The 11,149-nt window shown below is 32.4% G+C and overlaps 1 non-coding gene across 1 annotated transcript; it reads left to right on the forward strand.

Moving 5' to 3' along the window:
- Positions 1 to 10,411: 10,411 nt before the first annotated feature.
- TRNAR-CCG lies at positions 10,412 to 10,484 on the forward strand. Its single transcript has one exon. It is a non-coding gene; the product is annotated as a tRNA-Arg (tRNA).
- The last annotated feature ends 665 nt before the right edge of the window (positions 10,485 to 11,149 follow it).

Genomic DNA, 11,149 nt, shown 5'->3' on the forward strand with positions numbered 1-11,149 from the left:
TCTACAAAAGGAAATGAGACCAACCTGCCAATGTGCAAACCTATAAAGCCAGACTCATGGCAAAAGGTTTTACCCAAAGAGAAGGGGTTGATTATAAAGAAACTTTTTCTCCTGTTGCCATGATAAAGTCAATTAAAATACTTCTATCTATTGCCATATATTATGATTATGAAATATGGTAAATAGATGTCAAGACAGCTTTTCTAAATAGCTATATTGATGAAAGTATTTTTAGGGTTCATCGAACAATGACATGAACAGAAAGTCTGTAAGCTTAAACGATATATTTATGAATTAAAAAAAGCATCATAATCTTGGAATATAATTTTTGATACTACGATAAAATCTTATGGCTTTGAACAAAATGTTGACGAACCTTGTGTATACAAAAAGATAGCCAACAATACTTTATTATTCTTAGTTCTTTATGTTGATGATATCTTGCTCATTGGGAATGAGACAAGCTTCCTTGTTGACGTAAAGAGATGGTTAGCAACACAATTCCAAATGAAATATTTGGATGATGCTCAATACGTTCTAGGAATACAGATAATTCGGAATCGAAAGAATAAAATCCTAGCACTATCTCAGGCATCTTATATCGACAAGATGTTGTCAAAATACAATATGCAAAATTCCAAACCCTTTAGACATGGAATTCATTTGTCAAAGGAACGGTGTCCTAAGACACCTCAAGATATTGAGGAAATGATAAGAATTCCATACGCATCTACAGTTGAAAGCTTGATGTATGCAATGTTGTGTACACGCCCTGAGATATGCTTTGCAGTTGGAATCGTCAGCAGGTACCAATCCAATCCAGAACACAGTCATTGAACTGCTATAAAAAAACATCCTGAAGCATCTAAGGAGAATGAGAGACTTTATGCTTGTGTATGGACCTAAGGATTTGATCCTTAATGAATACACTGATTCTGATTTCCAGACTGACATAGATTCAAGAAAATCTACTTCAGGATCAGTTTTCACTCTCAATGAAGGAGCTATAGTTTGGAGAAACATTAAGCAAAGTTGTATCGCTGACTCCAAAATGGAAGCAGAATACGTGGTTGCATGTGATGCAGCTAAAGAAGCAATATGGCTACACAAATTCTTAGCTGATTTGGAAGTAGTTCCAAATATGCACTTACCTATCACACTGTATTGTGACAATAGTGGTTTTGTTGCCAACTCAAAAGAATCAAGGAGTCACAAACGTGGAAAACATATTGAGAGAAAGTACCATCTCATCAGAGAGATAGTACACTGAGGAGACGTGATCGTCACGAAGATAGCCTTTGAAGACAACCTTGCTGATCCATTTACAAAGGCCCTCTCAGCTAAAGAGTTCAAGAGCTACCTGGTTGGACTAGGACTTCGAGCAACGTAATCTAGGGCAAGTGGGAGAATATCTATGGTATTTACGATGCTCTAGTTTATTGTATTTCCCTTTTAAGTTTCTCAACATTGTATTGTATATATTTTCTTACTGGATTTTTAGTCCAAGTGGAAGATTGTTAGAAATGTCCTAGAACTCACAGTTTGTATTAAACATTCTATTTATCAATAAAGTTGTTGTTTTTGTATTCTATTTTGAAAATCTAGTAAACATATCTATGGCTATAGTATGAATACTTTAACTTTATGTGGTGTCATAAATAGGATCAAGTTAATAGTATATAGCCTAAATAGTATATTTATATATGGATAAAATTGGGTATCTCATCCTGGTAACACTACTAGATGCGACCAATTTTGTATAGGTAATACAAATGATGTGATCCATAGATCATTCATGTAGAAACATGTGAGTGGGGGCATCGTATGCAATGAGTTTGCATACAGACTGGACCACGAAATAGTCACTTTTCTTTATAATGACCATTAACTGTTAAAACTGACTATTTCATATTTAAGTAACCTAGGATAACTCGATCTTAATCCTGAGCTAGCTATGACTCCTATTTATTCGGGATTATCCTTTGATCTACATGGGTGAGAATAGTCCAACAACACTGCTCAATAAGCCTTCTATTTTGAGGATAAGACCAGATAAATAGCTGGAGACATAGCTCTGCAGGATAGAACTCACTCCTACCCATTTTAGGTTAGCAGATAGGTCGTTCTCTTAAGTATTGATTCCAGGTCTTGAACAATCGGGGCCCTACCTTCTCATGATAGAGAAAGGACTTGATTCATAAGTATTATGAATCAAATTATTCATTAAAGGGTTAGTAGGAACTTAAGAAACGAGATGTATTCACAAGGATAAATCGATAATCTTGACCTAACTATGATTACGAATGATCTGTGAAGGATCGACTTATTAATTATTGTTTATATGGATAGAAATACATCTACAGTGAGAAGAGTGCAACTATCGAGCTATAGTGGTATGTCTTGATAGTTAACGAATAGTAATTAATTCGATTAAAGAGTTTTAACGAATTAATTACAGATCATTGGAGCTCATGATCTGTAGGTCTATTAGGTCCCTCTACTAGCTCATTAAATTGGAATAACAAATTGAGCATTCATTTTAGGGTTTTCAATTGATTGTATATGATACAATTATAAACATTTATTTTAATTGAAACTGAACGAAATTAGAGAATCAATTAATATTTAAATTATGATTTAAATATAAAATTGATTTATTGGTGATATTGTATTAATTTAATATTTAGATATTAAATTAAAAATTAGTTTTATCTAATTATGCAGTAATGTATAAGATTAATTACAATATGACAACATTGTTGAACGAACTCCAGATACCAATAAATTATGAAACTAAAAGAAAGTGAAGCAAATGTTGTTTCACGATCGAAAAATTTTCTGAAGGGTTCATCGTCAGAAACGAAACCCGCTGAAAAAAGGAAGTTTTTTCCATTATCTTCAAAGACAAAAATGTACAAATGAAGAAGCAAAAAAAGGAATTAAAAACCTGCTGCAAAGAAAAATAAAGCTCCCAAAGGAAAAATTTTTCATTTTGGAGAGGATGGACACTGGAAACATAACTGCCTAAAATATTTGGTTGAAAAGAAAGCGAAAAGGGCGAACCAAGCTAAATCAGATTTACTAGTAATTGAAACATGTCTAGTGGAAAATTCTCACTTAATTTCGATATTAAATTCAGGCGCCATTAACCATGTTCGCACTTTTTTACAGGAAACTAGTTCTTAGAAATAACTTTCTGAGTATGAAATGACTTTCAAGGTGGGAATAGGAGAGGTCATTTCAGCTGAAGCAATGTAAGATGTCAAGCTATTTTTTGGAGAATCCTTTATCTTACTAAAGAATGTATATTATGTACCTAAGATGAAAAGAAACTTCATCTCCATTTCCTGTCTGCTAGAAAATATGTACAAAATATCTTTTGAAGTTAATGAAGTGTTTGTTTTTTCAAGAGGTGTTCATATTTGTTCTGCAAGACTTGAGAATAACTTGTACATATTAAAACCACCTGATGCAAAAACCATTCTGGATATTGAGATGTTTAAAATGACTAAGACTCAAAATAAAAAATGGAAAATGTCTCCTTTTTATTTTCATGTTGATTAATTTTGACCTCCTGAGCATGAATATTCATTTTCTCGAAATTCAAATCACATTTGAATATTAGGTCGGTCAAAGTTTGACTTTTCAAAGTCAAAAAGTCAACTCTTTGACTTTTTATATCTTTGACTATTTCCATTATTTCCGAGCTTCCGAATATGAACGTATTCATATTCTTGATATTTAAATCACATTTAAATATTATAGTTGTATCTCTAAACTGAAAATCCAACCACTATATCATATTTATTCCATATGAGCTAGTAGGGGAACCTAATAGACCTATAGATCATGGGCTCCAACGATTCGAGATTAGCTAGCTAAACTCTTTAGACGGAACTAATCAACATTCGTTAACTAACGGGTCATTCCACTATAGTCCCGTAGTTGCACTCCTCTCACTATAGATATATTTATGTCCATTTGATATAACCATGATTAGTAAGCTAATCCTTCACAGGTTGTTCGTAATCTCGACTGGGTCATAAAAACCATTTTACCCCCGAAACTACATCTTATTCCTTAGGTTCCACTAATCCTCTAATGAACAATTGGTTTAAGGTCCAACCTATAAACCGAATCCCTCTCGGGCCAAGAAGAGGGTGGGGCCTTTTGTTCAAGACCTGAATTCAGTACTAAAGGGAACAATCTATCTACTATCCCTATAATGGGTAGGAGTGAATTCCGTCTTGCAACCTATGTTCCCAACTATCCACCCAATCTTACCCTGGGAGGCTTATTGGGCCAGCGATGATGAGCTGCCCTCACCTATGCAGATTTAAGGATAATTTCGAGTAAACAAGAGTTCATAGTTAGCTCAGGATTAAGATTAAGTTACCTAGGTCATCAATTCACGAAATAGTCAGTTTTATACATGAAACGACATTTAGAACGTAAAAAGTGACTATTTCATGGTTCAGTCTTATGCAAACTCATTGCATAGGATGCCCCCACTCACATATCTCTATATGAACGATTCAGGATCACATCGTTTGTACTAACTACAAAGTGGGCCGCATCCATAGTGTCCCCAGAACAGGGCGGCCAACCTCATTCATATACTATAGACCATTTTGGCTATATATTTGAACTTAATCCACATTTATGTCACTACATAAAGTTCAAACTACATTAAATAGCCTCAGGACCTTAGTTTATTGGATTCAAGATTACTATTTCAATAACAACTTTATCGAAAAAGAAAACAGAATATGTTTATTAATTTACAAACTACGAGTTTTAGAACATAAAATCCAACATAATCTCAACAGGATAAATGGTCATCTAAGTCGGTTAGAAGACAACTGTTTACCTCCGTATGAATCATGTCTTGAGGAAAAAATGACTAAAAGATCTTTTTCTAAAAAAGGTCTTCGTGCCAAAGAACCTCTCGAACTTATACATTCAGACCTCTGTGGTCTCATGAATGTAAAGCTCGAGGTGGATATCAATATTTTGTCAATTTTATTTATGATTATTCTAGATATGGCTATATTTACTTAATGATTCATAAGTCTGAAACTCTTGAAAAGTTCAAAGAATTTAAGATCGTAACAGAAAACTTGTTGGGTAAAAGACTTAAACACTTCGATCCGATCAAGGTGGTGAGTATATGGATTTACAATTCCAAAACTATTTAGTAGATCATGAAATTCAATCCCAACTCATAGCATTTGGAACACCACAACAAAATGGTATTGCAGAAAGGAGAAATTGAACCTTGTTAGACATGGTTCGATCAATGATGAGTTATGCTCAACTATCTCAATCTTTTTGGGGGTATGCAATACAGAATGCGGTATATCTTCTGAACATGATTCACTCAAAAAGTATTTCAGAAATACCGCATGAGTTATGGAAAGATCGTAAAAGTAGTTTATGTCATTTCCGAATCTGGAGATGTACAACACACGTGTTGGTACAAAATCCTAAGAAATTGGAACGACGTTCGAAATTATGCTTCTTTATAGGATAGCCTGAAGAATCAAAAGGTGGATTGTTCTATGATCCCCAAAAAAATAAAGTATTTGTATTGACAAATGCTACATTCTTGAAGAAGATCATATTAGAAATCATCAGCCTCGCAATAAACTAATATTACAAGAAATATCTAAAGATACTACAGAAAAATCAACAAAAGTTGTTGATTTAAGCTGGTCCATCAACAACAGTTGTTGTCTCGTCACGTCCTGCTCAAGCGTTGAGTATGCCTCGACGTAGTGGGAGGGTTGTTCATCAACCTGAATGCTATATAGGTTTAACAGAAACGCAAGACATCATACATGATGATGGACTAGAGGATCCATTAACCTTTAAACAGACAATGGAAGATGTTGATAGGAAACAGTGGATAATAGCCATGGACCCAGAAATGAAGTTAATATACTTCAATTCTATCTGGGAACACCTTGAATCTATCTCCATTTATGAAGACGTGATTATCACGAAGATAAACTTAGAAGACAACCTTACTGATCCGTTTATGAAGGCCCTCTCGGCTAAAGTGTACGAGGGCCACCTAGTTGGACTAGGACTACGAGCAACATAATCTAGGGCAAGTGGGAGATTATCTATGATATTTTAGATGCCTTAGATTATTGTATTTTCCTTTATATTTCTCAACATAGTAAACATTATATATGTTTATTCTCACTGGAATATTAGTCCAAGTGGGAGATTGTTTGGGATGTCCTAAAACTCGCAGTTCGTAATTCGCATTAAACATTCTATTATGAAAATCTAATAATCAAATTCATGGCTATAGTATGAATACTTTAACTTTATGTGGGGATATAAACATGATCAAGTTATACTATAGCCTAAATGGTCTATAAGTATATGGATGAAATTGGTATCTCATCTAGATAACACTGTTGGATGTGGCCCATTTTGTATGCTGATACAAATGATGTGATCCACAAATTATTCCTGTAGAGATATGTGAGTGGGGGCATCCTATGCAATGAGTTTGCATAAGACTGGACCTCGAAATAGTCACTTTTCTTTATCACAACCGTTTACTGTTAAAACTGACTATTTCAAACTAAAATGACCTAACTCGATCTTAATTCTGAGCTAACTATGAATTTTTGTTTATTCGGGATTATTCTTTGATCAGCATAGGTGAGAGTGGTCTAATAGCATTGCTCAATAAGCCTCCCATTTTGGGATAAGACAGGATAGATAGTTAGGAACATAGCTATGCAAAATGGAATTCACTCCTACCCAACTTAGGGTTAGCATATAAGTTATTCCCTTAAGTGCTGATGCCTAGTCTTCAACAACGGATTTATAAGTGGTATTATAAGTCAGTTGTTCAATAGAGGGTCAGTAGGAGCTTAAGGTGCAAGATGTATTTACAGGGGTAAAACGATAATTTTAACCCAACTATAAATACAAACGACCTATGAAGGATCGACTTACTGATTATGGTTAAAATGGACAGAAATACATCTACAGTGAAGAGAGTGCAACTATCGAGCTATAATGATTTGCCTTGATAGTTAACGAATAGTAATTAATTTGCTTTAAAGAGTTTAACCAATTAGATACAAATAATTGGAGCTCATAATCTGTAGGTCCATAAGGTCCTCTACTAGCTCGTAAATTGGATTAATAAATTGAGTATTTTAGATGAGATTTGAAATTGGGATTATAATTTGAAATGTTTAAATTCAATTTAGGATTTCAATTAATTGATCCAAACCAATGTCTAATAAAAGAAAAGACCATTGGATTGATTTTGTTTGGATTAGTTATTATCGGTTTGGTTCTCAGCTTTTGGAATTTTTCTTTTTTTTCTTCCAATTTTTATTTTTATTACCACCTTGTTTTGAATTGGTCTTTTTGCTAACTTAAAATTCACATTAGGTATTTCTTTTTTTCATAAATTGAAATTTGTCCTTTTTTCTTGGCACTTTTCTAAATAATTTTTTTTCATAAATTGAAATTTGTGTTAGACTTAGAAACACGCAATGGAAGAAAACAGGATCGTTAAGCATTCTAATTAATTAATTAATTTTGGATTCAAATTCAGCATGCTCATAAGTTCAAAAGAGGGTTTCAACACTAACGTTTGAAGATACTCTTGAATCACCAATTCCAGCCGCAATTCTCCCTTTCTTTAGATGTGAACCACCACAAGGTCTTCCCTACTAACCTCTTGGTGCCTTAGATTGAGTTATGGGACTCAAAATAAGCTTAAATTAGGGAACAAAGGAGAGGAGGTTCTGATTTTTCAGCTCAAAACCCATATTTCAACTTTTAAAATTTTTAGCTAAAACACCTCTGAGCCATGCTCAATTTCCAGTCATAAGTAAAGTATATATTGCATGACTATCATGCAATAAAGAAGCATGCATGAATTACAGTTCATGCTTGAGAAATTGAGTTGGAAAATAATGAAACTATGTGTGAGCTAGTTTGAAAGAAAGCGGAATAATCACTCTTTTGGGATTTTTTTCAAATTGTCTTCATTTTTGCAATTCTAAAACAAATTTCAAAATGAAAACTCAATTTTAGTTTTTAATTTTAAAATTAAAACTGAAATTACATTAATTTTACAAAAATAAATTCACAATTAATTTTTCTGATAAAATTAATAATAAATAAATAAATAATTTAATTAATTCTAATTAATTTAATATCAAATAGTAAATTAATTAATTACTAATTTTATTATCATGAATCCCTGTTCATGAATTTAATATTTAAATCATATTTAAATATTAATCGATTCTTCAATTTCGTTTAATTCAAAATTAAATGTGAAATTATATCACATATAGTTACCAATTCCCTTAATTCTAATTTGAACAATTCAAATCAACTTATCACGTTATTCTAAGGCTAATCCATTTGTGAGCTAGTAGAGAGACCTAGTGGACCTACAGATCATGGGCTCCAACAATACGAGATTAATTGGCTAAGCTCCTTACACTTAATTAACCCCATTTGTTAACTATTAGGTCACTCCCCTAAAGCCCAGAGTTGTACTCCCTTCACTGTAGATATATTGTGTCCACTCGATATAACCATGATTAGTAAGTTAACCCTTCACAGGTTGTTCGTAATAACAGTTGGGTCAAATGGCTGTTTTACCCTCGACATTACCTCTTATTGCTTAAGTCCCACTGATTCTCTAATGAACAATTGGTTTGCGATCTGATTATTAAACCGAGTCCCTCTCAGGCCAATGAAAGGGTAGGACTCCTTATTCAAGATCCGGAGTCAGCACTTAAGGGAACAACCTCTCTACTATCCCTGAAAGCAGGTAGGAGCGAATTCCATCTTACACCCTATGTCCCCAACTATCTACCCAGTCTTACCCTTGAAATGTAAGGTTTATTGAGCCGGGCTATTGAGCCAACCTCTAATGATAATCATGAATAAACAGGAGTTCATAGTTAGCTCAGGATTCAGGTTAAGTTACCTAGGTCATCCTTGTGAAATAGTTAGTCCTAAATAGTAAACAACATTATAAAATAAGAATGACTTATTTCGTAGTTTGATCTTGCGCAAACTCATTGCACAGAACGCCCCCACTCCGCATGTCATCACATGTACGAATCAGAATCACTTCGTCTATAGCACTTTACAACACTTTGTAACAAATACAGAGTAAGCCACATCCGATAATGTTACCAGAATAAGACACCCAACCTTATTTATATACTATAGATCATTTTGACTATTTACTCGAACCTGATCCACTCTTATGTCTCCGCATAAAGTTTAAGTACTCATGTAATAGTCATGGATCTTTTAGTTTATTGGATTTATTTCTAAAACAAAATAAGTAATTCATATATCCAATAACAACTTTATTCAATTTTCAAAAATAAGTTTATTATTTACAAACCATGAGTTTTAGACCATAAAACCCAACAATTTGACATTTTTTCTTGGCACTTTTCTAAATAAAAAACATACAAGCTTCATAATAATTGGTTTTTTTTTCCTTTTTCTAAACAATAAATATACATGCACCATAATAATTAAAATACTAAAAGATAGTTTATTTTTAAGGGTATATATATACTGTTGGATCGGTCTGGTTTTGATTAGTTTTTCTAATAAAAAATCGATCTGAACCAATACTTTTTTATTTTTTCTAAATACATACCAAGATGTCCAATTTTATACTAAAAAACTAAACCAAACCATTGGATCGATTTGGATTGGTTTGACTTTTCAATTTTTCAATTTTTTGTTGCACTCCTATATTCCACCATATGCAATTTAAACTATAAAGGTATATATTCTAATTTAACGCTTTGTTTTTTCTTGTTTCTAAGGTTATTAACCTTCTTAATAGGGGAGGAAACTTCCTTTGTTAAATTTGGATCTTCATCGAGGATAGTATTTTTTTTGTTAGGAATGTTAGTAATATTGTACAATTTTATCACTTCCTTCAAGAGGATAACAAAGCTACTCATTATCATTGCAACTTTGGCAACCTCTCACGATTGTTCTTTGATCTATAAAGATATCTTTTCAAATGGTATATTCCTCCTCTTTTTTAACGAGGATCCCAGAGAGCAGTTGGTTGTGCTATTTGTTGTTTTTTGTATTCTTGCTTGAAAATAAAAATTGGAAAATTTAATGCTTGCGTACAAAGAATTCTAGAGTAGTGTGGTGCTTATCTAACACACTCTCGTGCTAAAGTTATAATAAAACTTTTGTAGGCTAATAAGCAAAATATACCCCACGGGCAAGTATTCTTCTTATAGTATAGAAAAAATTGCATAGAATTTTCGGGCACTCAACATACATATCGTGTGACTTTTTCGGTTAATCTAATTCATTTACATGTTTTGAGTTTATATAATAAGTTAGCTTTGAATAACAGTATGTTCGCGTGGCCTAATGGATAAGGCGCTCGCCTCCGGAGCGGGAGATTGTGGGTTCGAATCCCATCGCGAACGACGTTTTTCTTTTTTTTTTTTTTATAATTTTTTTCCTTTAAAGTTTTAAAGGTTTTGGGTCTTTAATATTAAAAATCCCTTCAGTTTGAAATTTTATGGAAATAACATTTAATCTTTCAACTCGTAGTTATAACCTAAGAGAATTTTGAAGAGATTTGTCTAGAAATAGTGTTTAACAAAATTGGTTTATTAACAAGTTATTTATTAAAAGTGATTTTCATACCATTACTTTAATGTTTGATTTTATATTTTTAAAAATGGTTTTCACATGATGAATATGTTTGGAATTAACTTTTAGAATAATTTTTTTAACTAAATTATTTTATTATAATTGGTTTTGTAAAAGTATGAGTTATAAATTGTGTTAATATTTGATTTCATATTTATATAAAGGATTAAAATTTAATTAAGAGTATTTTTTAATGATTAATATTTATTTTTAAAGGTACAGTCAAATTACTATAAAATATTACATTAATATTGAAAAAAACAATAGAAGGTGATAGAACATAAATAATCTAAAGAGAAATAGAAGTTTAAGAGGGAAAAAAAAAATAGAGAGTTCGATAAAAAAAAATTTAATAATTGGAGACAACGAAAATTCGAATTTAGATCAATAAAGTTCAAGAGATATAAAGGAGAGAATCTTTTTTGGGGGTGAATAG

The sequence above is a fragment of the Benincasa hispida genome, unplaced genomic scaffold, assembly GCF_009727055.1.
Source record: "Benincasa hispida cultivar B227 unplaced genomic scaffold, ASM972705v1 Contig387, whole genome shotgun sequence".
NCBI classification, from domain to species: domain Eukaryota; kingdom Viridiplantae; phylum Streptophyta; class Magnoliopsida; order Cucurbitales; family Cucurbitaceae; genus Benincasa; species Benincasa hispida.